The 27,080-nt window shown below is 40.5% G+C and overlaps 1 long non-coding RNA gene across 2 annotated transcripts in view; it reads left to right on the top strand.

The window, feature by feature from the left end:
* The window catches only part of LOC129136694 (uncharacterized), an 85,991-nt gene that overhangs the window by 47,864 nt on the left and 11,047 nt on the right, over positions 1-27,080 (top strand). The window contains exons 3-4 of one of the 2 annotated variants that reach the window (XR_008538594.2): positions 11,883-11,977; positions 21,901-22,135. This is a non-coding gene — a long non-coding RNA (uncharacterized LOC129136694). Of the gene's footprint in view, positions 1-11,882; positions 11,978-21,900; positions 23,031-27,080 lie in introns of those variants that run through there. The other variant, XR_008538593.2, reaches the window with a different exon arrangement.

Raw genomic sequence — 27,080 nt, 5'->3', positions numbered from 1 at the left:
GATACATCCTAGACGTCTCCGTTTGAATATATGTAGGTGACTCGAACTTTACAAAAACTCCAAAGGTCTCATCACTTTCCTCCTGAATTTGCTTCTATTTATGTGTCTTTGTCTTGGACAGAAGTGTAACCCACCATTCACCTTCCACCCCAGTGAGAGTTCTGAAGTCATCCTTTTGTCTTTCCAACTCCGAAGCCAGTCAATCAAGGCACGCCTACCAGTCTCCAGAACATTTCTCCAATTGATCCTATTTATTCCCCTGTCAGCAAAACTATCCCATTTTTCTCCTTAATCAACTCTTCCTCAACTGGAGGAATAAACACACAACACTTGGACTTGCCTCAAATATTGTCTCATTGCCATTCATTCTCCATAGCTCCATAGTGCAGCCACAATACTCTTACAAAACATCAATCAGTGCATTTCACTCTCTTTGTTGAGTATCCCGCTATTCTGACAAAACATCCCAGAGTCTAAATATGTTAGCCAAGGGTCTCCATACAGATAGTTAGGGCAGTGTAAAACTTAAGAATGCAACCTTCAGTTGCTGAGGTCCTACTTCCAGGATTTCTGACTTAGTTGGTCTGGAAGGGGCTGAAGCACATATATACTCTTTTATATGGTAGCAATGAACAGTCAGATTGAGAAAATTAATCAAGTGTCAGGCTGCTTGGATATGATGATAATATTTAGCTGGATGTATTCTAATATTTAGCACATTTCACAGCTATGTGAAATTACCTATATCCCTGTTTCTTCAATTGAATGGGCACATAATAACTGTACCTTCATTGTATAATTTCTTTGCAAATAGAATGAATCCAAAGCCCTGAAACCTAGTAAGTGCTAATTAAGTGAAAACCACTGATACTATTTATACAACTTTATTTGCAGTTACTGCGTTATATTTTATGTGCCGGAAACTTGTAGCTTCACACAGAACGTTATTTCTTTCTCATTCTATTAATTGTGTCTGGGATTAGAAACTCTGGATTTATGTATTAGTCAGCGTTCTCCAGAGGGATAGAACTAATAGTATATATGTTTATAAAAAAGGGAGCTTATTAGGGAGAATTGGCTAACACAATCACAAGGCCAAGTCCCATGACAGGTTGCCTGTAGGCTCAGAAAGAAGGAAGCCAGTAGTGGCTCAGTCCCAGTACAAAACACTCAAAAGCAAGGAAGCAAACAGTGCAGTTTTCAGTCTGTGGCGGAAGGCCTGAGAGCCCCCGGCAAACCATTGGTGTAAGTCCAAGAATACCAAGGCTGAAGAACCTGGAGTCTGATGTCCAAGAGCAGGAGGAGTGGAAGGAAGCATCCAGCACGGGAGAAAGACGGAAGCCAGAAAACCCAGCAAGCAATGTCCTCCTACCTTCTTCCGCCTGCTTGGAAGCATGCGTGCAGCATGGATGGTGCCCACTCACGTTGAGGGAGGGTTTCCTCTCCCAGTCCACTGATTCAAATGTCAGTCTCCTCCGGCAGCACCCTCCCAGACACACCCAGGAAACAGCACTTTACCAGCCATCCAGGCATCCTTCAATCCAATCAAGTTGACACCTAATATTCAATCATCACAGCTTCCTTCCTTTCTCTTATCAATCATCTCCCTCCCGATGTGTACCCCGGATCCTTCCTTATCTCTATCCTGACTGAATTTTGTGGCTGATATTGATCTTTCCACACAGCTTAATAATAATGTGTCTAGATGTGTATTTGTCTCTCTAAAATGTTAGCATATTTACAATTAAAAAGTAAATACAGGATTGTGTCTCATGCATGTCTGTGTCTCCGTCCCTTACCTATGGTAATGGAAGATGCAAAATACACACTCGTTAACTCTTATGATTTTCCTGGGCTTTTAAATGAAACCATCTAAGTCAATATGTCACCTTACTAGATGAGAAAACAGGCTTAAAATGGCATACATATTATATCATTAATGTTCATTAGAAATAAGACCAGAGAAGAAAGCTGTGTTTCAGAATAAAATCTCTCATAAAATATTAACTATAAATAATTGGTAAACTAAGTCAGTAAATAAATCAGGAGAACAAAAGCAACAAACAATTGTACACTTTACAAAAATGATTCTATCTGTATAATGACAGCAGGCTTTCAGAATTCAGAACTAATTTAACAAAGCAGATGAGGCTCTTTTAAAAAGTGATCAGTCATTATGCCAAGTAGTATTTAAATCCCAGCTACACAGAATTTTGTGATGAAATTTTTAAGAAAAAAGACTCATGTTTTGCCTCAAAGTAGGCAAAATAATAACTTGAAAGAAAACTTTTTATTGTAGGTCTCACCAAAAGAGAAATAAAAGAAGAAAAGAATCTTGTAAAGTTATGATTTTAGCCTGACTTTGAGGAGTTCCCTATTTTGTAGATACTTAAGGAAAAAAATAAATAAATACTGAAAGAAAGAAGGGAAGTAGGAAATGCTATTGGAATTTTATGAAGACCCTGCTTTAACACAATTGGCAAGTGAGCAGAGATAAACCAGTATTTTAGGTATTTGTTAGCATAGCATAGCACCTTATGTGACAAAACCCAAATCCAATCCTTATTAGCCATGTGACCTTGGGCAACTTTCCTAGAGGTTATAAATTTTAAAATTCTTTTTTAAGATGGTGATGCTAATAACTATTTTCTAAGGTTGACAGGAAAAAATGAGATACTATTTAGGAAAAAAAAAAAAACTTTGCCAAGTCCATGGCATATGGAGAGAACCGAATCAACCTTTTTCAAATGAAAGCTCACATATACCTGAAAACTGTGTTCATGGATCAAACTTTCTTGTTTATAACTGGTGTCATAATAGCTGTTTCTATGCCTTTAGCTTCTTTAAAGTAAGATTGGGATTGATATCTGAATAAATGTGAATGACAATTTTTTGATCAAAAAAGGAAGATTATATAATCTATGATTAAATCATACTAAATATTTAAAAGCACTTATTTCCCCAGTGGGTAGCTTCCTGCATTATGAATGAAAAGGATTTCTCTTTTTCTGACTCACAGTGTTTTAAAGCTGAAGCTTCACAAAACCAAGGTATTTTTACATGTGACTTTGTACCCACACAAATATTCCTACAAGGGTTAAATGGAGTACTGATTAAGATTAGAAATACACGATTCCAATTTTGGAAACTTTCCTTTCTTTTTCCCTATATCCAAGCTTAAAGGTTATAGTTTTAAAATAAACAATGAGAGGAACGGCCTTCCCTTAGTAGACACAGGGAATGTATCACCTTTAAAGTCTGTGCTGCTAAGATTAGAAATAGGCATGGACAGATCTAAACAAAGTGCTGCTGTCTGCATATTGCTTCAGATCAGCTGTCGAAGATTTTTGTTTGTTGCATTTTGTTTGTGCTTCAAGGTCCACAGTCCCTTTGAGTAACCGGCTCCTAAGGCCCTGGCTGACACGCTCAGGTTGCGAAAGTTGGTGGAAAACTGAAGCAGTGTTAGAATGACTGATGAGGAGGCTGTTGTGTTTAAGGGTGAAATGATGGCCCTCAGGCATCCATGGACACCTCCTAAAGGAAGAAAGTGGCTTTGCTCTGTGAAGGAGGATAGCAGCAGGGCCTGGAAATGGGAGTTTGCCTCCGCTTCCTCCTGGGAGGTTCCTCAATCACTCCGTAAATACAGGGCTGTGGCGTGCAAACACTAATGCAGGTGTGGTTCCATTTCTACCAGCTTAGAGAAGGCCACATGAAACAAATCAAAACATAAAAAAAAGAACGAAATGAGAAAACCAAGGACAACCAATCAGAGGTCTGGGACTCAAAAGATGTGGTGTGGTTGGATATTTAAATGATGTCGCACAGTGTGGACAGAAAAAGATCACCCCTGGGGTGGAGAAAGGGGGTGGTCAATGTCAGAATTAGGGGTTAAAAGATTGAAAAATATTTTCTTCTTTTTTTGAAGCCATAACAGAGAATGAACAAAAGAATTAGTGATAGACATACCAAACTCTACATGGTGTTTTCTTTTTTCTTTCTTTCTTTCTTTCTTGCTTGCTTGCTTTCTCTCTCTCTCTCTTTCCCTCCCTTCCTCCCTCCCTCCCTCCCTCCCTTCCTTCCTTCCTTCCTGCTTCCCTCCCTCCCTCCCTCTCTCTCTCTCTCTCTTTCTTTCTCTCTTTCTTTCTTTCTTTCTTTCTTTCTTTCTTTCTTTCTTTCTTTCTTTCTTCTTTCTTTCTTTCTTTTTTATTTTTGACAATCCCATTCTCCATACAATTTTATCAGTTATTTCAAAGCCATAAGTCCTGGAGCTCAGACCTGAAATTGTTCAACTGCTGCGTGGTTGCTCACTAGCTGCCTCAACCCACCCTCACTCTGCCTACAGAAGTGGGCCTAGAAATCACAGCCAGCCAGTGAGAGCCTCACTTTATTTTCAGGCCCTGTGATTGCTTCTGGGCTGGATATATTCTCCATCAGCACAAATGAATCTAGATTCGAGAGGTTTTGTGGAACTGCAGGAAAAAGAAAGAGAAAACACCTTACTGCTGGTACCACTGATGGTGTCAGCGTGAGGATTTCGTGGGTAATCTCAAAGGTCAGTCCCGGGCTTAGAAGGGAAGCCACAGTAAAAGAGCAGATAAGAAATTTAGGCTGGGCACCGTGGCACGCACCTGTAATCCCAGCTACTTGGGAGGCTGAGGCAGGAGAATAGCTTGAGCCCGGGAGGTGGAGGTTGCAATGAGCCAAGATCGCACCACTGCACTCTGGCCTGGGTTACAGACTCCGTCTCAAAAAAAAAAAAAAAAGGGAAATGGAGAAATGAGTATATAAACCAATACCTTTCTTGACGTGTCCGAGCTACATTTTCATCATTGCTTGAAACCGAAAGAGCCTCCAGTGATAGTGTTTATTTTCTTTCATCTCCCAAACTGCATGTCTTAATGATTTGAACATAAATGGCTCTTCCAATGGTTTATTTAGTTAAATAAAACTTTCCTTGCGTATGAACTCCTCATACAGCTCAGAAATAATGCAGCATATTACAGATATTTTCAGGGTGAATCAAAAATATTTCATGTAAGTTAACAGAGCCACGGGACAGCTAGGAGTCTGAATTCCATGCGAGAGCCAGGCGCAAAGGCAAGGCCAAGGCAGGGAGCTCCCTGGAAGCCGCTGGGCCTGCATCGAGGTCGCAAGCACATTTCTGGGAATTCAAATTAATTACCTAATGTTTCTTTTCTGGGAGCAGCATGCTAAGTGAGGGGCAAACGCTCGAAGCTGCAGGCCTAAGAAGCAAAGGAAGATAAACCTGGACTTTTTCTCTCCTCACATGTTGAGCAACAGGACCTGGAGATCACTGATGATTTTTATTAGGACAAAGGTGTTGTGAAACCGTCACAGTATAACCCGAACAGTCACTCCTGTGATGAAGAAATCAAAACCTTGTGTGTTTTTCCTCTTTACGTCATGGCCCAACTCCTCCACCTTTGTTGCCAGCACTTGCCATGTATGTGTCTGCATAAACGTGTGCACATGCATATATGCGTGTATTTCAATGCACGTATGTGTGTATGTATGTGTATGTGTTTCTGTGTGAATATGTTTGTATGTGTGTGTATGTGTGTGTAGATATTTGTAGGCGTGTATATGTGTGTGCGTTTCTGTGTGTGTGTTTGTGTGTGTGTGTTTCTGTGTCTGTGTATATGTTTAGGTGTGTGCATAGGTGTGCGTGCCTGTGTATATGTGTATGTGTGTGTATATATATGTGTTAATATGTGTATGTCTGTGTACTTGCATAGGTGCATATATGTCTGTGTGTGTGTTTGCATGTGTGTGAGTGTGTTTGTGTGAATGCACGTTTATCTTTCTGGTTTGAAGAATCAAAAGAAGCTGTTCCTCCTCTGCCATCCTGGGCATTTTGGTGTTACAGAACCAAAAGCATTTGAGCCATTTAACCACCATAGCACTTTACCCCATCAATCAGTGGAGTATGGCAGTTCTTTGATGAAGAGATGAAAGAAAGCAAAGAAGAAAAAGAGAGAGAGAGAGCGAGAGAGCAAGGCAAGCCAGTAACCTTTCCTCAAGCCAGAGCATTTCCTCAGTGAGAAGATAGAAGAAAGGCAAATGCTTATCCATTAGCACGTCACTCACCCAGAATTGAGGCAGGACAAGGAAACAAGAAAAAAAGAGAGACATGCAGGATATTGAAAAGCTTTTCTAAGTTGGATATTCTTTCCTGTTCAGAAATTAGCTTTTGAGAAGGAAGGAGGTGGATTCATGCTGAAAAGAATGGTTACGGAGCGCAGCAGGGTGCTTCTACCTCGGATCCTATTGGGATGGATTCTGAAGGCACTGGGGAGGTGCCCGGCTGCCTCTGCTGCGATGCTCCTTTAGGTCCCGCTGTCTCTGTTTGAACCAGGAACTAATTTAGCCGATTTATTTATTTAGGCAATGTTCTGTCTTCATTGCCCACAAGATCCTCAAGTCAAGCCATACCCAGGATCCCCTTACAGACACAAGAGAGTCTCAGCTCAGGCCGATTTCTCAGGTTTTTTTCTGTGTGCATTTAGCAGGTCTATCTTCTGGGACTCTCTCTGTAGGACTTTACCACTCTCATTAACAATAACAAATCCTGATTAAGTTCCTACAACTTGTGAGGTCTACAGGGGACACACAGGGGAACGAAGCACAGAGGCCCTAATGGAGAAGTCGGGCCACCATATTCTGGCAGCCACCACTGTTGGGGTTTCTGAGACGGTCCCTCCTAAATCTCACCCATCTTCTCCATTGGGTCCTAAACAAATGGAGACATGAGATATGGCAATTAAAGGTCAAATTATCAGCTTTATTACTGTTAGAGAACAAATTGCATATCATGGCTGTGGGTGTGTTAGCCAAGTGGACTTTCTCATTCTGAACTGCAGAGTCTGGCTAACCATCTCACCTGGCCTCAGGGATTGCTAAACCAGAGGAAGCCTGCCAGGTGTGGCACAGCATATTAGATCCATATTACTCCTATAGGAGATTAACATGAATGTAGTGGCTACAAACACACAAATTTATCTGAAAGGACATTAGTGACAGAAGTAGGCAAATGGCAAGAGAAACGGTAGAGAAATGGCAAGCTCAACAATTAAAAGTTGAAGTCCTGTTCTCGGAGTTACAGTCTGTTTATGGCACCAGGACACTATATACTGCAACGATCAGTTCTGTGTCACAATGATAGCTGTCTGCCTTGTGTTCAGAGTCTACTTGCCCAGTAAGACCACCAGAAAATATTACTAGGTTGGTGCAAAAGCAACCGCGGTTTTTGCCACAAACCTAATATATTCCTATTATATTGATCAACCAAAGATGAATGGATTACACTTAAACTTACTGTATCAAGGAGGCCTTGAGAGAATCTTAGCGATGTTTCAAAAGGGGGCAGGCAAAATAGAATATTTATATCATGTGGGTGCCTGGGTTCAGTTTCTCTAAGATGGGGCTTTTGAAGTCAGAACTGGTTGAATTTTGTATCATTTTTGACATAATAGTTTAGGACTGGTGGACACAGCCAGATAAGAGTATTCATTAGTAAACTATTGACTGATAAAATAACTGTTTACTCAGGTGAGCAAACTAATGTCCTGGGTAAATTGATTTACAAAATATTCTGACATATTCAATAGTCATTTATTGGTTATATGGTCTTATTTTCTGGGACAAGAAATTTCTAAAAAAAGTGGTTACATCATATTGATACAGGTGGTTTCATTTCCTACCTAGAATAAATCCTGATTCATATTCTTACTGGATAAGAGGCCTTAAGCAAGTCCTATCATCTTTCTAAGATTCAGTTTCTTCAGGTATAAAATGGGGATTAGAAAAGTATCTATCTTATGAGGCAATTCTGAGGATCAAATGAGATAATCTATATAAAGCCCTCAGAAGAGTTTCTGCAAAAATATAATTCAATACATAATAACAATACTGATAACACTCAAGAGTCAGGGAATGATTTGAGAATATCTTGAATGCAAAAGCAACAGGCACCAATCAACAGATGCTCACTCTGTGAATAGGTGTCAGTCTGCATAAGAAAAAAATGCTACAGCATATGTTTAGAATCTGTAGAGAGAGAATAATCTTTCAGCCATCTTGAACTAGACTAACACTTTTCAATCATATTACTGTGGGATACCAATGAGCCACAAGCCCTTTAAGAAGTATGATATCCAATTTTGATTATCCAATTTACATTACATTGTATCTTTATGTTGTCAACAAGAATTGCAAACTCATGTGCCCCAAATGATCTGTCTATAAGTCAGACTTAGCCAGTTGCTGATATGTTGCAATGCAAAGCTAATATTGTCAGAATTCTAATTGTCAACAATAAGCAAAATCCACATTGTATTATTAAATCACTCAATGGAAAAGGAGTTTAATGCTATGCAGGGCAAACACAATATTATGGAAGGATTATCTAGTCATCAGTATGACAATGTGTGAGACTCTCTGCATACTAATATCCATCAGCAAGACTAAACATTGAGCTCAATGGATTTTGGGGTATAGTTTAAAGAATGTTACAATTGACCCAGAAGGAGTGATAAAGGGCATTGATGAAAATTAAGCTAGTGCCATAGTGAAGTATGTCTCTACCGGGGAATTGGAATCTTTTGCTCCTAGATACTATGACAACAGATTCAGGGCAATAATATGATATAGTCAAACAGAAACTCAGGGATGAAGAGAGGCTAAGCCAACCAAGTATAAATATTTCTATAGATTCTGTAAGACATGGTTTTCCTGTGGTAAGGTTCCCAGTGTAATTGTTGTTGCTTTGTTTTACATTCTTTCTAATTTTCCATGGCTACTCAGGGTAAGAATGAGATTAGTTAAATTTCAACACACACATTGAAATATAATACAATATGATTTACTTTCTGCAACGTAATTGTAGGTATACAAATACTGTCAACTCCTTGAGTCTAGTCATAAGATATTAGTTTGATGTTTTCTAGTGAAAAAAAAAATTGTGTGTGTAATTTCATTTGGAAAAAAATACCCTTATAAACAGAATTGTAAGTGTGAGGCCCTCTTTGATGAGAGGCATGGACAAAATGGGCTTGGTCCTCACTTTGATAAAGTCAAGTTCATTCATAAGCTTAAATTCGCAAGAAATCCAAACCCAACATTGATAGAAAAAAACAGGCCTCTAAAGTCCACTTAGACCTTTCTTCTACTTATTAAGAGTGCCTTCTCCAAACAAGCTGCTTGGCCAAATTCACCCTCCCTGTACCCCTGAACACACAAAACACCCTTTATTCTGTGTCCTCTTCTAGCTAAGAATACTTTTTCCTGGGAAGAACAAAAAAACAAAATCACCATCCCAATAGCCGTATCCTTTTCAGAAGACATGTGAGTAGCTAAAAAATAAAAATACAAGGTTTTTGGCCATGGCCAGGTGCAATGGCTCATGCCTATAATCCCAGCACTTTGGGAGGCCGAGGTGGGTGAATTACTTGAGGTCAGAAGTTTGAGACCAGCCTGACCAACATGGTGAAACCCCATCTCTACTAAAATAATAAAATAAAATAAAATAAAATAAAATAAAATAAAATAAAATAAATTAACTGGGCGTGGTGGCGCATGCCTGTAATCCCAGGTACTTGGGGGGCTGAGGCAAAAGAATTGCTTGAACCCAGGAGGTGGAGGTTGCAGTGAGCCTAGATCACGCCACTGCACTCCAGCCTGAGCAACAAGAGCAAAACTCCATCAAAAAACAAAAAACAAAACAAAACAAAACAAAAAAAACAAGGTTTTTATTTGACCCAGAAAAGCATTCATTCCTGACTTTTATTTTTTTCTTCCCAGAATAAAAAAAAAAAAAAGTATTCTAAGACATTCTGGTCAGGGTTCTTGGCTTTTGAAACTACACTTGCCTGTTTCTTGACTAATTCTTTTTCTCAGAGCAGTAGAATCACACCACACACCTCTTTAGTTAATACTAACTCAACTACATGCATGGCTAGCTAGAGAGAGAGAATAACATCATAACATTACTGGAGTCTAGGATTCTGCTTATATTCTTGTCCACTTGAATTTTTCCCTGTGGGAAGCTAAGGCATGAGATGGGAGATGTCAATAGTTGGTTTCCTTCATTGCTCTCGGTTCCCCAGGATTCTCCTGGTGGGAGCATCTCTCTACACTACCCGTAGTGCCAATGTTCGAAGATACGCATCTCCCACCTTAGAAAGGGCATGTTGTCTAGACACATCAATGACATCAACTGAAATGGAAACAACCAACAGTCATCTGCTTCTATCCCTGCTCAGCTGGTTTACTGAGCATTTCTGAGTTTGGTTCTTCTGTGAACTTTTAATTTTAATTTTTATTTTTTTAATTTTTTTATTTCCATAGGTTTTTGGTGAACAGGTGGTGTTCGGTGACATGAGTAATTTATTTAGTGGTAATTTGTGAGATTTTGGTGCACCCATCACCCAAGTAGTATACACTGCACCCAGTTTGCGGTCTTTTATCCCTCACCCCCTTCCAACCCTTTCACCCTAAGTCCCCAAAGTCCTTATGTCATTCTTACTCCTTTGCATCCTCATAGCTTAGCTCCCACTTATGAATGAGAACATAGGATGTTTGGTTTTCCATTCCTGAGTTACTTCACTTAGAATAATAGCCTCCAATCCCATCCAGGTTGCTGCAAATGCCATTAATTCATTCCTTTTTATGGCTGAGTAGTATTCCATAGTGTGTATATATATATATACACACACATATATTTATGTATGTGTGTGTATATTTATATTTATTTATCCCCTCATTGATTGATAGGCATTTCGGTTCGTTTTACATTTTTGCAATTGTGAATTGTGCTTCACATGTATCTTTTTCATGTAATGACTTCTTTTCCTCTGGGTAGATATCCATATCCAGTAGTGGGATTGCTTTATCAAATGGTAGTTCTACTTTTAGTCCCTTTTTTTTTTTTTTTTTTTGAGACAGAGTCTCTCTCTGTCACCCAGGATGGAGGGCAGTGGCACGAACTCCGCTCACTGCAACCTCCGCCTCCCGGGTTCAAGCGATTCTCCTGACTCAGCCTCCCAAGTAGCTGGGACTACAGGCGCCCGCCACCACGCCTGGCTAATTTTTTGTATTTTTAGTAGAGACGGGATTTCACCGTGTTAGCCAAGATGGTCTCAATCTCCTGACCTCGTGATCCGCCCGCCTCGGCCCCTCAAAGTGCTGGGATTACAGGCGTGAGCCACCGCGCCCAGCTCTACTTTTAGTTCTTTAAGGAATCTCCACACTCTTTTCCATAATGGTTGGATAAGTTTGCATTCCCACCAGCAGTGTAGAAGTGTTCCCTTTCACAACATCCATGCCAACATCTACTATTTTTTTATTGTTTTTTTATGGCCACTCTTGCAAGAGTAAGGTGGATCACATCAATGGTATCAATTGAAATGAAAGCAACCAACAGTCCTGGGCTCAGCTGGTTTACTGAGCAATTTTGAGTATGGTTCTTTTGTGAACTTTTAAATCCAAACCCAGAAAAATATGTGACTTTTCTGATTCTTCTGCTGTGTCCAGGGCTCATTTGGTACATTTCTTCCATGAGGAATAAAACATCTTTAAACAGATTTCTCAGAATTATATTAGGGTTCTTTTAATGATCCGTCCTTCAGAAGAGCTATAGCTACTTCTGAAAAGGAAGACCAGAAAGAGTGATGCTTAGCCTAAAGGGATTGTTAGTTGTGTCATTTTAGGAATCTTAAGAAGTGACCTCTCTGTTTACAATAGACCTAGGACCTCAGCATGAGGCTGAGGCTGCCTGAACTGAGATGGCCAGTCCCGACACACAGACATAACCCACAATGTCTATTTTGAGCTAATATTTCCTGTTTTTTTTTTTTCTCCTGCAGCCCCTGTAAAGCAACACATTTTTTGGCAAGAATGCCTGGGACAGAGAAAGAATTTCTTCTCACTGATTATTGAGAATGTTCTCATATCTTACAAGGTAAGTCTTGTGCTTATCCTAGGAAGAATGCCTTGTGGGAGGGAGAAGGCTTGTCTAAGCGCTGTACATTCACTGAAGAGTTTTTTGTTTTTCTGGAAGTATCAGACAAAATGCTCAGCATAATACAGCTTTGTGGTTGACATTCGATTGTCTACCTGCCCAAGTAAGTGGAACTTTGATTTTGTGGCATTTGTGTTGAATCTCAAAAGCTGAGGCCATGGAATCGGAATTTTAAAGTCCTTATGGTTTAATTTCAGGGTCCCTTAATGGTTGGGGCAGAATGTAGGGGCCAGAGCCCCAGAGTAGAGTCAGAACTCTGGATAAGGTAGGCCGGGTGTGGTGGCTCACGCCTGTAATCCCAGCAGTTTGGGAGGCCGAGGCGGGCAGATCACCTGAGGTCGGGAGTTCGAGACCAGCCTGACCAACATGGAGAAACCCTGTTTCTACTAAAAATACAAAATTAGCCTGGTGTGCTGGCACATGCCTGTAATCCCAGCTACTGGGGAGGCTGAGGCAGGAAAATCACTCGAAACCAGGAGGCAGAGGTTGCGGTGAGCCGAGATCACACCATTGCACTCCAGCCTGGGCAACAAGAGGAAAACTCCATCTCAAAAAAAAAAAAAAAAAAAAAAAGGAACACTGGATAAGGTAAACACTAGGGTCATGACCAACACTGCAGATTTTCCTCCTGTTCCTCAGCGGTTCCTTCCTTGCAGAACTATGCCTGGTTTCATTCAGGGCATCCATGTACCCAGTCCCAGGGTTCCAACTGGTCATGGATAATTGTAACTTCTACATTTACCAGCTTTCTTTGCAGTTCCTGATGTCCATGTGACCCAACAGAGTACAGGGGGTTTCCAGGAATGACTGCCTGCCTGGATCAAATAAAAATCTGTTTTCTTTCCCCTTTATGGCTAATCGCATGCATTCTCCTAAGAATACAGCATTAGGATGTGATTCTTAGCACCTTCTGTAGCATCTGTGACAATGACATTATAATCATGAATCTGAAACCCAACACGCAGTAGATGACACGAAGAGACAGCAGCGAGAGATGCTACAAACAAGATATTCTTTCATTTTTATAAGCCGTGGAAACTATGAGTGTTTGTTACTGAAAACACTGGGTAAAGCCAAGAAGGAGAAAAAAATAAGCCATCCCATGAAATCCCATGTTAAGCTTTTTTTTTTTTTTAATCACTCTTGGTAATTTAAATTTCACCTCTCAGTAATTCTCTACTTCAGCATAGATAAAGGAAAAAAAAAAAAAGAACATACATAGTCTAATTTTTCTACTCTGTTCTCTTCTAATTACCAAGTTAAAAAAACATAGGCAAAAAAACCCAGAAAACCCAAAGGCATCCATTGTAAGCTCAGGAGTATAATTTCTACATGGGACATGGCTGGCCTTCCTGCTCGGTGCTACTGTTCTGGAAGTTACAGATAAGGAGTGGGCCCAGTAATCGTTCATAGAATGAATAAGCAGCACCTCTCGATGTTCGGTGTTCATGTTTCTCAGGAGCATTGATGAGGATGACTCATATGCACTCACATAAAGTGCCTTATTTGACTATCTTTAGAGTCTCAAGCATCATCTCTATGGAGGATTTGTGGGCTGAGGAAGAGCCCTTTAAGGCAGTGATAAGCCAGCCACAATGACAAGCAAACCTTCAAAGGGACATAAACCCCGTGTGTCTTAAGAATTGTGTCTGAATAGTAACGAAGGCAGGCGCAGCAGACTTTTCAGGGACCTCTCAGGCCACACAAAGGAAGCAGGCGCTGATAAAGGAGTGTTTCCACTCAGTGCAGCTGATAATTAAGTGGCCTTGTCAGAAGGCTTCCGTGTTACTGATGCAGTGGGAAGATGTGATGGAAAACATAAATAAATAGGAGAATAAAAGAGTATTAAGAATCTCCTTTAAAATAATTTCGATGTCAATGAACTTAAAAACATGCTAATAAAATAACTCAACTGTTTCTTGAAGATACCACTATGAAAGTGTGATTGAGCTTCACAGAATCTAAACCTATTATTTTGTGCATTTTCACAAGTTATGTATGAACATTGTTGAATGTTTATGTTATTTAATTGTGATCCTAGTAAGGGTGGACGTGGCTTATTTAACTGAACCATTGAGGCATTAAAGCAGTTAGAATAGAGTCACATTTTGGCCAGAACACATTTTTGTTCATAGTGGTAACTGCTTGGACACCAGATTAAATTGGAGAAGGGGCAGGCAAAATTAATACAAACACATCACCCGCTTAAAACAAGTGGATCTTGCGAGGTCTGCAATTAGGTCCTGTCTTTATTGGAAGCAAAACAGCTTTAATCAGGATCCTTGTTCTTGTGCACCCTAATTATTGGGTAACAGGCAATATTATACTCTAGCTAATTGCAGAGAAATTGCTTGAATCTAAGCACCTGCAATGGTGGATTGTGCTTACTTCATCTGCTTGAATTTGGGCACAGTATTAGACAGGAGAGCCCAGGTTATCTTGAAGTTGTGCAGAGCAGGGGCTAAAAATTTAGACTTAGGACTGTGTTTTTCAGGGTTCTCTAGAGGGACAGAACTAATAGGATAGATGTATATATGAAAGGGATTTTATTAAGAAGAATTGACTCACACTATCACAAGTTAAAGTCCCACGATAGGCCATCTGCAAGTTAAGAAGCAACGAAGCCAGTGATGGATCAGCCCCAGTCCCAAAATCTCAAAAACAGGGAAGCCGACAATGCAGCCCTCAGTCTCGGGCAAAGGCCCGAGAGCCCCTGGTAAACCACTGGTGTAAGTCCAAAGGTCAAAAAGCTGAAGAACTCAGAATCTGATGTTCAAGGGCAGGAAGCATCCAGCACAGGAGAAAGATGAAGGCCAGAAGACTCAGCAAGTCTGCTCTTCCATCTTCTCCTGCCTGCTTTATTCTAGCCAAGCTGGCAGGTGATTACATGGTGCCCACTCAGATTAAGGGCGGGTCTGCCTCTCCCAGTCCACGGACTCAAACGTTAATCTCCTTTGGCAACACCCTCACAGACACACCAAGAACAATACTTTGCCTCCTTCAATCCAATCAAGTTGATACTCAATATTCACCATCACAGGAACCAACCTGCCTGTATTCAGCTCCTGGCTTTGCTACTCCCTGGCTGTGCAAATGTGAATGTGTAACTTTGCCTTGCTGTGCTTTGCTTTCATCTTATGTAAAGTGGGGATGATAATGGCATTTACGTCAAAACACGATTGCAGACTGAGCTAGTGAACTTTCTCTGCTAGGACTCACCCCAGGACCCAGTACCTTCAAGCATTGGCTGTACGGATTACCAGCTCCTGAACTGCAGGCCTCTTTTCCATAACCAGAAAGACTTGTAAGTGCTTCTGTTTCCTTCCCCATAAACTCCTGGAAAAAGAACAGAAACTGGAGTCTACGATTTATAGGGGAGAGAAAAGAAAAGAAAAAAAAAGAAGAGAAAAGAAATTGGTTAATATGCCAAAACATTATTTTAGTCATGTATGTGAAAACAGTCTGAGGACATTTCACTGTTCTGTGAATACATTATCACCCTCAAAACCTGACTGAACATGAAAATGACTCATGTGATCTGCTTTTATTGATATTTTAAAAAAGGAGAAAACAATAGACTTTCTCATTGATTGGGGGTATACAGAGGGGATCTTCAGCTTTTAGGGGAACAATTTTGGTGCGGTTTTGTTTTCCTCTCAAATACGCCATGCAGAAAATAGACTTTTGAATTGTGAACTACAGACAAAATCTTAAGCCTCACAGCCCACTGAATGGACTCTGTCTTGGTTAAGGGGACTCCAGAGAATCTTTAAAAAAACTGAGTTCCCAGCCACGATGGAGTGGGAGATTGGACAGGGCTTGTCTCATCCCCTTGCTTTTGCAAATTAGACACAACAACGGACCAGTATTACTGTTAAAATAGAGGTCATAAGACTGGCAGAACAGACTCTTTGTAGCAATAAGATACCAAATTATAAATAAGACCTAAGGCCATGCCAGGCAACGGGTGAGTCTACGTAAAGAGTAAACTATATTCTAACTGCCACAAGAATTTTCTTATTTTTAGCAGCTAAACAAGTGCTGGCTTTGAGATAAGCAATATTAAAACAATTTTAAGCTCATCTACGACCAGACATTGACTAACTGGCCCTCCTCTTCCATAAGCCGACAGCTTTCACTGAACAAGAGACTGATTTCAGTAACTCTCTCCTGATAAGAAGACCATGGACCGTGGACTGGTTCTGGCTGGTTTACAGAGGCTGCATACTGAGTGTCTTCATGTTCTTGCTTCATCTTTTGACATATAAAGTCTAATTGTAATACATTTAAATGTTAAGTCTCCATCCCAAAGTGAACATGGCTTACGGGTAACGTGCACGTTTGTTCAGTATGCATGCATCAGGATCGCCTTCACAAATCCACAGTTCTTCCTTAACCTGTTGCATATGTATCCTTGGCCAATGCATTCAGCTTCAATTTCTGTTCAACCACTCCTCTTCAAAGTGCTTGCTTTTGGTTTTTGGCCAGAGGCTGTGCTTCCCTCCTACAGGTTGTAATCCCCCTTGTCAGGTATAAAGCTCTCCCTTCTAAATGTGTAAATTGTGTGATTTTTAAGTTACCAGAATGCACAAAAATAATTTTCCCAAAGAGCTTATTTTTCTCCCAAGAAGTGAAAGGTTATTTTTTTTCCTCAGTGCAAAGCAGATTTTAAAAGACATAAATATTCCTTCAGCAATGTCATGGAAAAGAGTCTGAAGTTTTTGTGGAGTGATTGTCTCTGGACATATTGAGAGATGGGAGGGGAGGAACTGTCCTTGGTTCACAATAAAGAGTTAGGGGCTAGGGACCGGGTCTCCCCAGTTATTTAGCAGAAATGGGATATTTTCTCCTAACATAATTCTAACTTGCCAATCCTATATATATTTTTATTTTACTGATTTTCATCTTATCGGATAATATTGATTGCTTGACTTTTTAAGATTTAAATCAGGTCAACTGAAAGAGTTCAGAAAGGACCCCGAAGAGTCAGGGAGGAAAAGTCATCCTTACTTTCAGAGATAAAAACTCATAAGTAATTAGATTATTGTCTGGAAACTCATGGAAAATTGCTTGTGCAAAATCACTTTTATTGGATTAATGTGTAAGTATATACTATGCCTTCAGGTTGGTTTTAGGTATATTGAACCGAGCACAAATAAAATTGTCCATCATAAGATAAAATCTGGTCAGCCACACTGGACTGCCTATTTTCTCTATTGGCAACATTAGTAAGTAATGACTATAGAAATTTTTTTCGTTAACCAAGGCATCTATTTAGACATGGAGTGGTCAATGCTTTCAATGGTTATTTACTTCTTAGAATTGGTGGTATGAAAATGTAATAAACAATTAATATGCTAGCCACAAAATTTCAAAATCAGTAACTAAACTAAAACACTGCTTAGTGATTAGAAATCAGGCTTGGATCCCATCGCTTCCATTTTTTGTCTTTATGTTAGTTAAGATAAAGTTAAATGCTGTAACAAAGAAAACCCAAAGTGTGTAACAGTTTAAACAGAATAAAAGTTCATTTCCCACTTATAATTTTCAAAGGAAATGCCCTGGTTTGATGGTTAATATGAAGTATCAACTTGATTGAATTGAAGGATGCAAAGTTCATCCTTTCTGGGTGTGTCTGTGAGGGTGTTGCCAGAGGAGATTAACATTTGAGTCAGTGGACTGGGAGAGGCAGACCCACCCTCAATCTGGGTGGGCACCATCCAACTGACTGCCAGCGTGTCTAGAAAAAGCAGGTGGCAGAAGGTGGAAGGAGCTGACTTGCTGAGCCTTCCTGCCTTCATCTTTCTCCCGTGCTGGATGCTTCCTGCCCTGAACATCAGACTCCACATTCTTCAGCTTTTGGACTCTTGGACTTACAATGGCAACTTGCCTGGAGCCCCTCGTCCTTCAGCCACCGGCTGAAGGCTGCACTGTCGGCTTCCCTATATTTATTTACTTACTTATTTGAGACAGAGTTTTGTTCTTTCACCCAGGCCGGAGTAAAGTGGTGCGATCTCACCTCACTGCAACCTCCGCGCCCTGGGTTCAAGCAATTTTCCTGCCTCAGACTCCTGAGTAGCTGGGATTATAGGCACCCACCACCACACCTGGCTAAATTTTGTATTTTTAGTAGAGACGGGGTTTCTCCATGTTGGCCAGGCTGGTCTCGAACTCCTGACCTCAGGTGATCCGTCCGCCTTGGCCTCCCAAAGTGCTAGGATTATAGGCATAAGCTGCCGCGCCCACCCGGCTTCCCTATTTTTAAGGTGTCGGGACTCCAACTGAGCTACTGCTGGCTTCCTTGCTCCTCAGCTTGCAGATGGCCTATTGTGGGACTTCACCTTGTGACTGTGTGAGTCAATCCTCCTTCATAAACTCCCTTTCATGTATACATAGATTCTGTTAGTTCCGTCCCTCTAGAGAGCCCTGACTAATACACCCAATCAGTGAGTGGCTCTCCTCCGGGGGGTGTTTGGGGGCCAGGCTCTCCCATCTTTGGCTCCTCCTTCTCTAACATGTGGCTTCTAAGCTTGCGGTGCTGCTGGGCACGGAGCTGATGGAAGAGGACAGAACCTACAGGATCACCTATGGGAGCGTCACCCAGGCCAGGTGAGGAAGGCAGTGCCACATGTCTGCGCCCCTGCCACTGGCTGCGAACCAGTCCCATGACCACAGCAAGCTACAAGGAGGCTGGAAATAAAACATAACCAGGAAGGAGAGAGAGTGGGTTGGGTGAACAAGGATCCAGTCTCTGCTTCCATCTTTAAGAAGCCATGCTAGAAGGCTTCCAGCATAATTAAGGGAGAGTTTTTAAATTTTGAAGAAGCAAAAGAGTAAATAAAATTCCCGTCATCTATTCCTATGTCTCCATGTGTAACATGGTTGAAAACCAGAGTGGAAAGTCTTTATTTAACCATAATTTAAAGTAATAAGCTGCCTTGTAACAAAAGATATAAATGCCACAAATAGATGTCATTATGTAGTGTTACTCCAGCCTGGGCAAAAGAGTGAAACTCCATCTCAAAATAATAAATAAATAAATAAATAAATAAAAATAAGGAAGCCGACAGTGCAGCCTTCAGCCTGTGGCCCAAGGACCGGGGGCCCCTGGCAAGTCACTGTTGTAAGTCCAAGAGTGCAAAAGCTGAAGAATCTGGAGTCTGATGTTCAGGGCAGGAAGCATCCAGCACGGGAGATAGATGAAGGCAGGAAGTCTCCGCAAGTCAGCTCCTTCCACCTTCTGCCACCTGCTTTTTCTAGCTTTGCTGGCAGTCATTTGGATGGTGCCCACCCAGATTGAGGGTGGGTCCGCCTCTCCCAGTCCACTGACTCAAATGTTAATCTCCTCTGGCCACACCCTCACAGACACACCCAGAAAGGATGAACCTTGCTTCCTTCAATTCAATCAAGTTGACCCTTCATGTGAGTAAGTGTAAAAAATAACCACCCTTTTATCACAAGAAGAGAGAAAAATATATATGTGAAAAATAACTTACTACATAAAATACATCTCTGTGATAAATCCCTGCTCCTCTTTTTCTCTATGCCATGATTACGGAGACCAGCAGTCTTTGGGTCACAATCTCCATATCATCCCACTCCATTTCTTTGACCACAGAAACAAGAATCTGTGAGAACAGCAGTCATTACAATTGGAAGCACATTAGTGTTGAGTCACAAAGAGTTCGTTTTTATTTGCATGGCTAGATAATAATATACTATACAACTGCACAGTAATAAATGTGAAGAATTTGATAAATACTCTGCCAGGAACTTCTGGAAAAACATTAGCCTAAGCAATTCAACAATATAAATGTTCTTATTTTCCCCACTTACATAGACACATATGTATTTGAAATTCAGAACTTACTTATCCGTCCATTTGTTAGACAGTGAGTATCTGCTGCGTGTCCAAGCACTAGGAGATGCTGAGGGTGTATTTCTAAGTGACTTATAGAGGGTTCTTGTCCTCATGGAGTTTTCAGTATCATGGAGGAGACAGAAATTCATGGCATAATCTTATAAACAAATATGCCACTGAAGCTCAACATCACTGATTACTAGAGAAACGTGCATCAAAACCGCAATGAGATACCATCTCACACCAGTCAGAATGGCTACTATTGAAGAGTCAAAAAATAACAGACCCTGGTGTGGTTGTGAAGAAAAGAGAACACTTTTACACTGTTGATGGGAGTGTGAATTAGTTCAACCATTGTGGAAGACAGTGTGGCGATTCGTCAAAGACCTCAAGACAGAAATACCACTCGACCCAGCAATCCCATTACTGGGGATGTACCGAAAGGAATATAAATATTCTATTATAAAGACACATGCATGCATATGTTCATTGCAACACTATTTACATAGCAAAGACACGGTATCAATCTAAATGTTCATCAGTGATAGACTGATTAAAGAAAATGTGGTACATATATATCATGGAATACTATGCAGCCATTAAAATGAATGAGAACATGTTGTTTACAGGGACATGGATGGAGCTGGAGGCCATTATCCACGGCAAAATAACATAGGAACAGATAACCAAACACTGCATGTTCTCACTTATAAGTGGAAACTAAATGATCAGAACACATGGACACATAGAGGGGAACAACACATACTAGGGCATATCAGAGGGAGGAGGGAGAGGATCAGGAAAAATAACTAATGGGTACTATGCTTCATACCTGGATGATAAAATAATCTGTAGAACAAACCCCCATGACAAAAGTTTACCTATGCAACAAAAGTTTACCTACATAACAAACCTGCACATGTACCCCCGAACTTAAAATAAAAGTATATATATATACTTGTTTTATACTATATATATATATATTTTTTTTTTTTTTTTGAGATGGAATCTCTCTCTGTCACCCAGGCTGGAGTGCAGTAGCATGATCTCGGCTCACTGCAAACTCCGCTTCCTGGGTTCAAGCGATTCTCCTGTCTCAGCCTCCCAAATAGTTGGCATTACAAGCACACACCACCACGCCCAGCTAATTTTTGTATTTTTAGTAGAGATGGGGTTTCACCGTGTTGGCCAGGCTGGTCTTGAACTCCTGACTTCAAGTGATCCGCCCATCTCGACCTCCCAAATTGCTAGAATTACAGGTGTAAGCCACAGTGCCCAGCCAATAAAAGTATTTTTTAAAAGAAGGAAAAGCTACAGTGCAGAGAAAGTCTAAGAGGTTGAAATCTGATTGAGTTTGAGAGGACAACAAATACAACTCACTGAAAGAAAAGTATATTTGATCTAAGATCTCACAGATAAGTAGGAGTCAATGGAGCAAAAGAACAGCATTCCAGGCAGAGGGAACAGCATGTGCGTAGGCTCTGAGGCTGTAGAATATTGAAAAGGAACCAGACCCAGCAGGAATTATCATCACCATCATTTTATAAATGGGAAAACCAAGGCACAGAGACATTCAGCCACATATCTAAGATCACATGGCTTGTAACTGATAGAGCCAGAGTTTGAATTCAGATGTTTTGAGTTCAAATCTTTTATTTTTCTACCCCTATATCATTACGGCATCAGTTATCATGTTTTGTTTTTAGGTGATTTAATATTTGAAATCATATTTGGCTGCAAAAAATAGAAATACAACCAAAATGGTTCAAGTAAATATTTGGTTTGCCTTACTTATGTTATACATGTGATAAGACAAAGCTCTTTCCGTTTTTTTCTTCACCATCTATTTTAGCTCATGGACCCTGGGTTACAAATAGCTGCTGTACCTGTAGGCATTAAGGTCTTGTTTCTGATGGGGACAAAAGAAGACAGAAAAAAAGAAGGAAAAGGAAAGGAAGGTAAAAAATTCATGGAAACTGAATCTGTTCCTCTTTATCCCCAGAGACACTGGAATGTTTCCAGAGAGGCATATCATTGGTTTCCACTTACAGTGGCTATGTTCTACAGCCTCTCCTGACTACAAGGGAGATGGAGAAATTGCATAGTATTGTCACCACCTTGCAAAACGTCAGCACTTTGGAATAAGGAAGAATGTAGAACGACGTTTCGTGGGTGATAAAGGCATCTGCTGGGAAGGAACAAGTTGCAACAGGACACAGCAGGCATCTTCTTTGGAGGTGCTTCTAAGACATTTACACCAGGTTCCACTCTCCTAGGAGGCAGTTAGGAAGGAGTTTGCAGGATAACACAAGTGACTTGCTGCCTTTGGTGTGGAAAAGCAGCTCAGAGGAACTTCCCCTAGGTCTTCACCTTTGTGACCTGCCAACATGTTTAGTGGATGCTATCTCGGTTGGGTGATCTTCATATCCTTTGCCTCTTTTTTCTGGCATTACTGTGCATTGTATGGGGTGGTGCCCAATTCCAGATTGAATTTCCCAGGTAATCCAGAGATTATTAGGGAGGAGATAGGGAAAAGCTAGGACCTTCATCTTCCACCCTGTCTGCCTTATGGGACGTCTTTGTCAAAATGCTCCCAGCATCTCCTACCTGGCTCCAGCTCTCTGAAAGAGGCTCACTTCCATTCCAACTTCTTAAGGCTGGCCCTGCTCCTGGCTCTAATAACATTGCATCTTCCTTCTGTTTCTCCAACTGAGAGGTGGCAGTGGCTTCCTCTGGTTGCTGGCAGAGTTGATTGGAACTTCCTTCACAAGTTTCCAAGGCTTAATATACTTTTCAAAATCCATCAAAGTGAATGTCTTTCTTTAACCCTCATTGGAGAGATGTGTCAACCATAAACTGCCTGTAGGAGCAATGTGATGCTGCTTGATTCCACAACCATTTGTGTGATTTGGGAGCATGGTTTTGCTTGATGTGGACATTCTTAACATGATGAATAGAATTGCAGAGGTGACAGAATAGAGAGAAATTGTATAGCTACTTGAAAGCCTGCCCATGCATTTATTTCCCCAGACAGACCAGCTTCATGCCTCCTGACTGATGCATCTATTACAAATGAGAGGCAGGATGGAGGATACAGAGGGTGGAGAAAAGAGAGCAGTGAAGTGTTGATTCAAAAAGACAAAAAATGTAAAATAAAAGGATTTTGCATTCTAAAAATCCACATGAGGCTTCTAGGGCAAATCCACTAGGGGAATTTTCTCAGTATGCACTGCCAGAAATTCTGTTTTAGCTTGCCTCTCAAGTGGACATTTTGCTTAAAAGGCAGAAAATACATTTCTAATCAAAGGGAAACCTTATATTCATGTCTGCTTTTAAATGAGAGCTTCAAAATCAAAATTGTTTGCCTGTACTGTAGGTCTGAATGACACTTCAGCTGGGGTATGCTGACAAGTGTTTAATAATTGGCTCTCCAGTGAGAAAAACCTCTGGTTTACAGTTTGCCATTTTCTTTGGTGTAAATACTTTCACGCTGGCCAATTTCAGACAACTACCATGACAGTGCTGAGCACTGAGTTGGGAAGAGATGCGCAGCAGCCCAGCATTGTATAAGATCACCACCCTTCATACACAATAGATGCAGACCAAATAGAAACAACCTTGATATCACAGACGTTAAGAAAAGTTAGTAAAAAGTCTTGAAATTTTATTTAAAAATAAGTAATAAAAATTGTTACTTTTGTTTTTAATGCACTTTATTTAGTTGTAAGTTTATATTGCTGTCAAGATTTGATTACTTCATAGAAAAGTCAGTTACTAAAAGTTATTAAAGCAAAGGACCTCTTCAGGTTTCTGCTTAGTTAGTTCAGCCTGATAGTAATGATATTAATCTTACCTTCTGTATTAGTCCTTTTTCACATTGCTGTAAAGAACTACCTGAGACTGGGTAATTTATAAAGAAAGGACGTTTAATTGACTCACAGTTCCGCCTAGCTGGGGAGGCCTCAGGAAACTTACATTCATGATGGAAGGTGAAGGGAGAGCAAGGCATGTCTTACATGCATCAGGAGAGAAGAGAGAGAGAGAGAAAGCAGGAGAAATGCCAGACACTTATCAAACAGCGGGCTCTCGTGAGAACTCACTATTATGAGAACAGCATGGAGGAACCTGCCCCCATGGTCCAATCACCTCCCATGAGATTTGTGTGGGGATGCAAAGCCAAACTGTATCACTTTCTTCATTTTTTAAATTGAATTTTGCTTCCAATTGTATAGCTATGTTTGGTTTCATATCCCCATGGCATGTTCTCATACCTTCCTGGGAACTCAATTGACTCTCCCTCTTCCCTCTGTGGGTTTGCTGCTTGGTGTCATTCCTCAGCAGCTTGGAAAACCTCTGGAAAACTCCAGGCTCCTCACTATGTCTGAAAACAGACCTGGAGGGAAGTGCAAAATGAAATATTTCACAAAACTTTTTCTTATACAATGACTAGGAGATGGTGAGAGCTATCCTTCCTCTTTAAATATACTAAGTGTGGTATAGAGTGGAAAACATTCCTATCCAGTAATGGAGTAAAGGTCGAGTTATGACTTGGGTGTCAGTCATATTAAATTAATGTAGCCTCATAAGATTCTCTCTCCCAATTATGGCCCTTTCTGGCATCTCAGTTAAATGTGGTCTACGGTGAAGAGATGGTTTCTCGGCAACAATTTTGTGCTTTTATTTCCCAAATAACTATTGATTTGAAGACTACAGACTGTGTCTTCCTCAATTTTTCAACCAAATGAACTCAATGGTTTCTTAATCCTAATTTTACACTATGGCCAGAGACCAAAGGTTGTGTCTTTCCTTTGAATACCTCCATTGTGAAAGGAACAGAACTCCAATTTCATGGTCTGAAAAACCTTCAGAGAGAGAATTGTAAACAGGGAGCAACACCATGATCTCCCTTGAAAAATCTGAAGAAGAATATTCAAATTGGTTTCGCACATTATCTTTTCATATTTCACTCAATTCTTGCTATTGCAGATCGAAGAGTAGAAATGTTAAGGACGATGCAGAAAACATTGCAATCCGCTTTTCAATTGAGGTCTTACTTTAGGCAAAATTTTAAAGAAGCTACAGACTACTTCTGGTACCTCATTTTGCTTTTATAATATTCTAAGTTTATCTCCTCTCCTCAGCGTCTTGTGAAATAAGAGTTTATTATGTGTCAGCTCTGAACCATGCTTATCACTGATGCTGTAGAAACAAATAAACAAAAGTAAATATAATCCTTTCCCTCAAGGAACCCATAGTCTATTGGAAAGACAATCAAGTAACCATTCTATGATGATGCAACCTTTCTGATAGAAGCTTCCCTCTAAATCAGAGATCAGAAAACAGGAGCCCGTAGGCCCAATCAAGACTGGCTACCTGCTCTTATAAATACCTGCTCTTTGCAAATGTTTTATTGAGACACAGCCATGTTCTGTATGCACTGCCTATGTCCACTCTGCACTGCAAAGGCAGAATTAAGTTGTTGCAACAGAGACACATTGCTCCTGAAGCCAGAAATATTTACTGGTCCTTCCTTTTTTTTTTTTTTAACTTTTATTTTAGGTTCAGGGATACATGTGAAGGTTTTTTACACAGGTAAACTTGTGTCGGGGGGTGTCGTACAGATTATTTCATCACTCAGGTATTAAGCACAGTTCCCAATAGTTATCTTTTCTGCCCCTCTCCCTCCTCCCAACCTCCACCCTCAAGTCGACCCTGGTGTATGTTGTTTCCTTCTTTGTGTTCATCAGTTCTTATCACTTGGCTCCCACTTATAAGTGAAAACATATGATATTTGGTTTTCTGTTCCTGTGTTAGTTTGCTAAGGATAATAGCCTCCAGCTCCATCCATGTTCCTGCAAAAAAAATTTCATTTTTTGTTATGGCTGCATAGTATTCCATGGTGTATATGTACCACATTTTCTTTATCCAATCACTGATGGGCATTTAAGTTGATTCCATGTCTTTGCTATTGTGAATAGTGCTGTAATGAACATATATGTGTATGTATCTTTTTAACAGAATGATTTATATTCCTCTGGATATACATCCAGTAATGGGATTGCTAGGTCAAATGGTAGTTCTGCTTTCAGCTCTTTGAGGGGATCACCAAACTGCTTTCCTCAATCTACCTGGTTTTTTAAAGAAAATGTGCAAACTCACACTCTAAAGCATTGGCTCTTAAACTTCAGCATATATCAGAATCACCTGGAGAGCTTGGTGAAATGCTAATTGGTGGGTTCCATGGCACTTTTGATTCTGTAGATCTGGGGTAGAGCCCAAAGATTCACATTTCTAGTGTGGACCCAGCTAATGGTTATGCTGTTAATGAGGGAACTACATTGAAAAACACTAATGTTAAAATTTAACACATTTTTGTATATTGTAAGTAAACCTAACTGGCAAATGTGTGAAGCACACAGCTTGTTTTTTCTGTACCACTCCTTTGTTCCAATCAGAAACATTTCTCTGTAGCCCGAATAAATATAGCTTGTTTACATGCTCAAGAATGTGGTAGGGTAAAGGAGGGAGGAACACTAGGCTGGATACTTGATATGGTTTTGCTGTGTCCCCACCCAAATCTCATCTTGAATTGTAGCTCCCACAATTCCCATGTGTTGTGGGAGGGATCCAGTGGGAGGTAATTGAATCATGGGGGTGGATCTTTCCTGTGCTGTTCTTGTGATAGTGAAGAAATCTCATGAGATCTGATGGTTTTATAAGGGGGAGTTTCCCTGCACAAGCTCTCTTTTTGCCTGCTGCCATCCATGGAGGACATGACTTGCTCCTCCTTGCCTTCCACCATGATTGTGAGGCCTCTCCAGCCATGCAGCCGTGTGGAGCTGTAAGTCCATTACTCCTCTTTCTTGTATAAATTACCCAGTCATGGGTACGTCCTTATTAGCAATGTGAAAAGGGACTAATACAGTAAATTGGTATTGGTAGAGTGGGGTGCTGCTGTAAAGATACCTGAAAATGTGGAAGTGACTTTGGAAATGGGTAACAGACAGGAGTTAAAACAGTTTGGAGGGCTCAGAAGAATACAGGAAAATATGGGAAAGTTTGGACTTCCTAGAGACTTGTTGAATGGCTTTTCCCAAAATGCTGATAATGAGATGGACAATAAAGTCCAGTCTGAGGTGGTCTCAGATGGAAATGAGGATCTTGTTGGGAACTAGAGTAAAA

The sequence above is a fragment of the Pan troglodytes genome, chromosome 10 (assembly GCF_028858775.2).
Source record: "Pan troglodytes isolate AG18354 chromosome 10, NHGRI_mPanTro3-v2.0_pri, whole genome shotgun sequence".
Classification (NCBI taxonomy): Eukaryota; Metazoa; Chordata; class Mammalia; order Primates; family Hominidae; genus Pan; species Pan troglodytes.
This window is presented reverse-complemented; position numbering and strand designations above follow the sequence as displayed.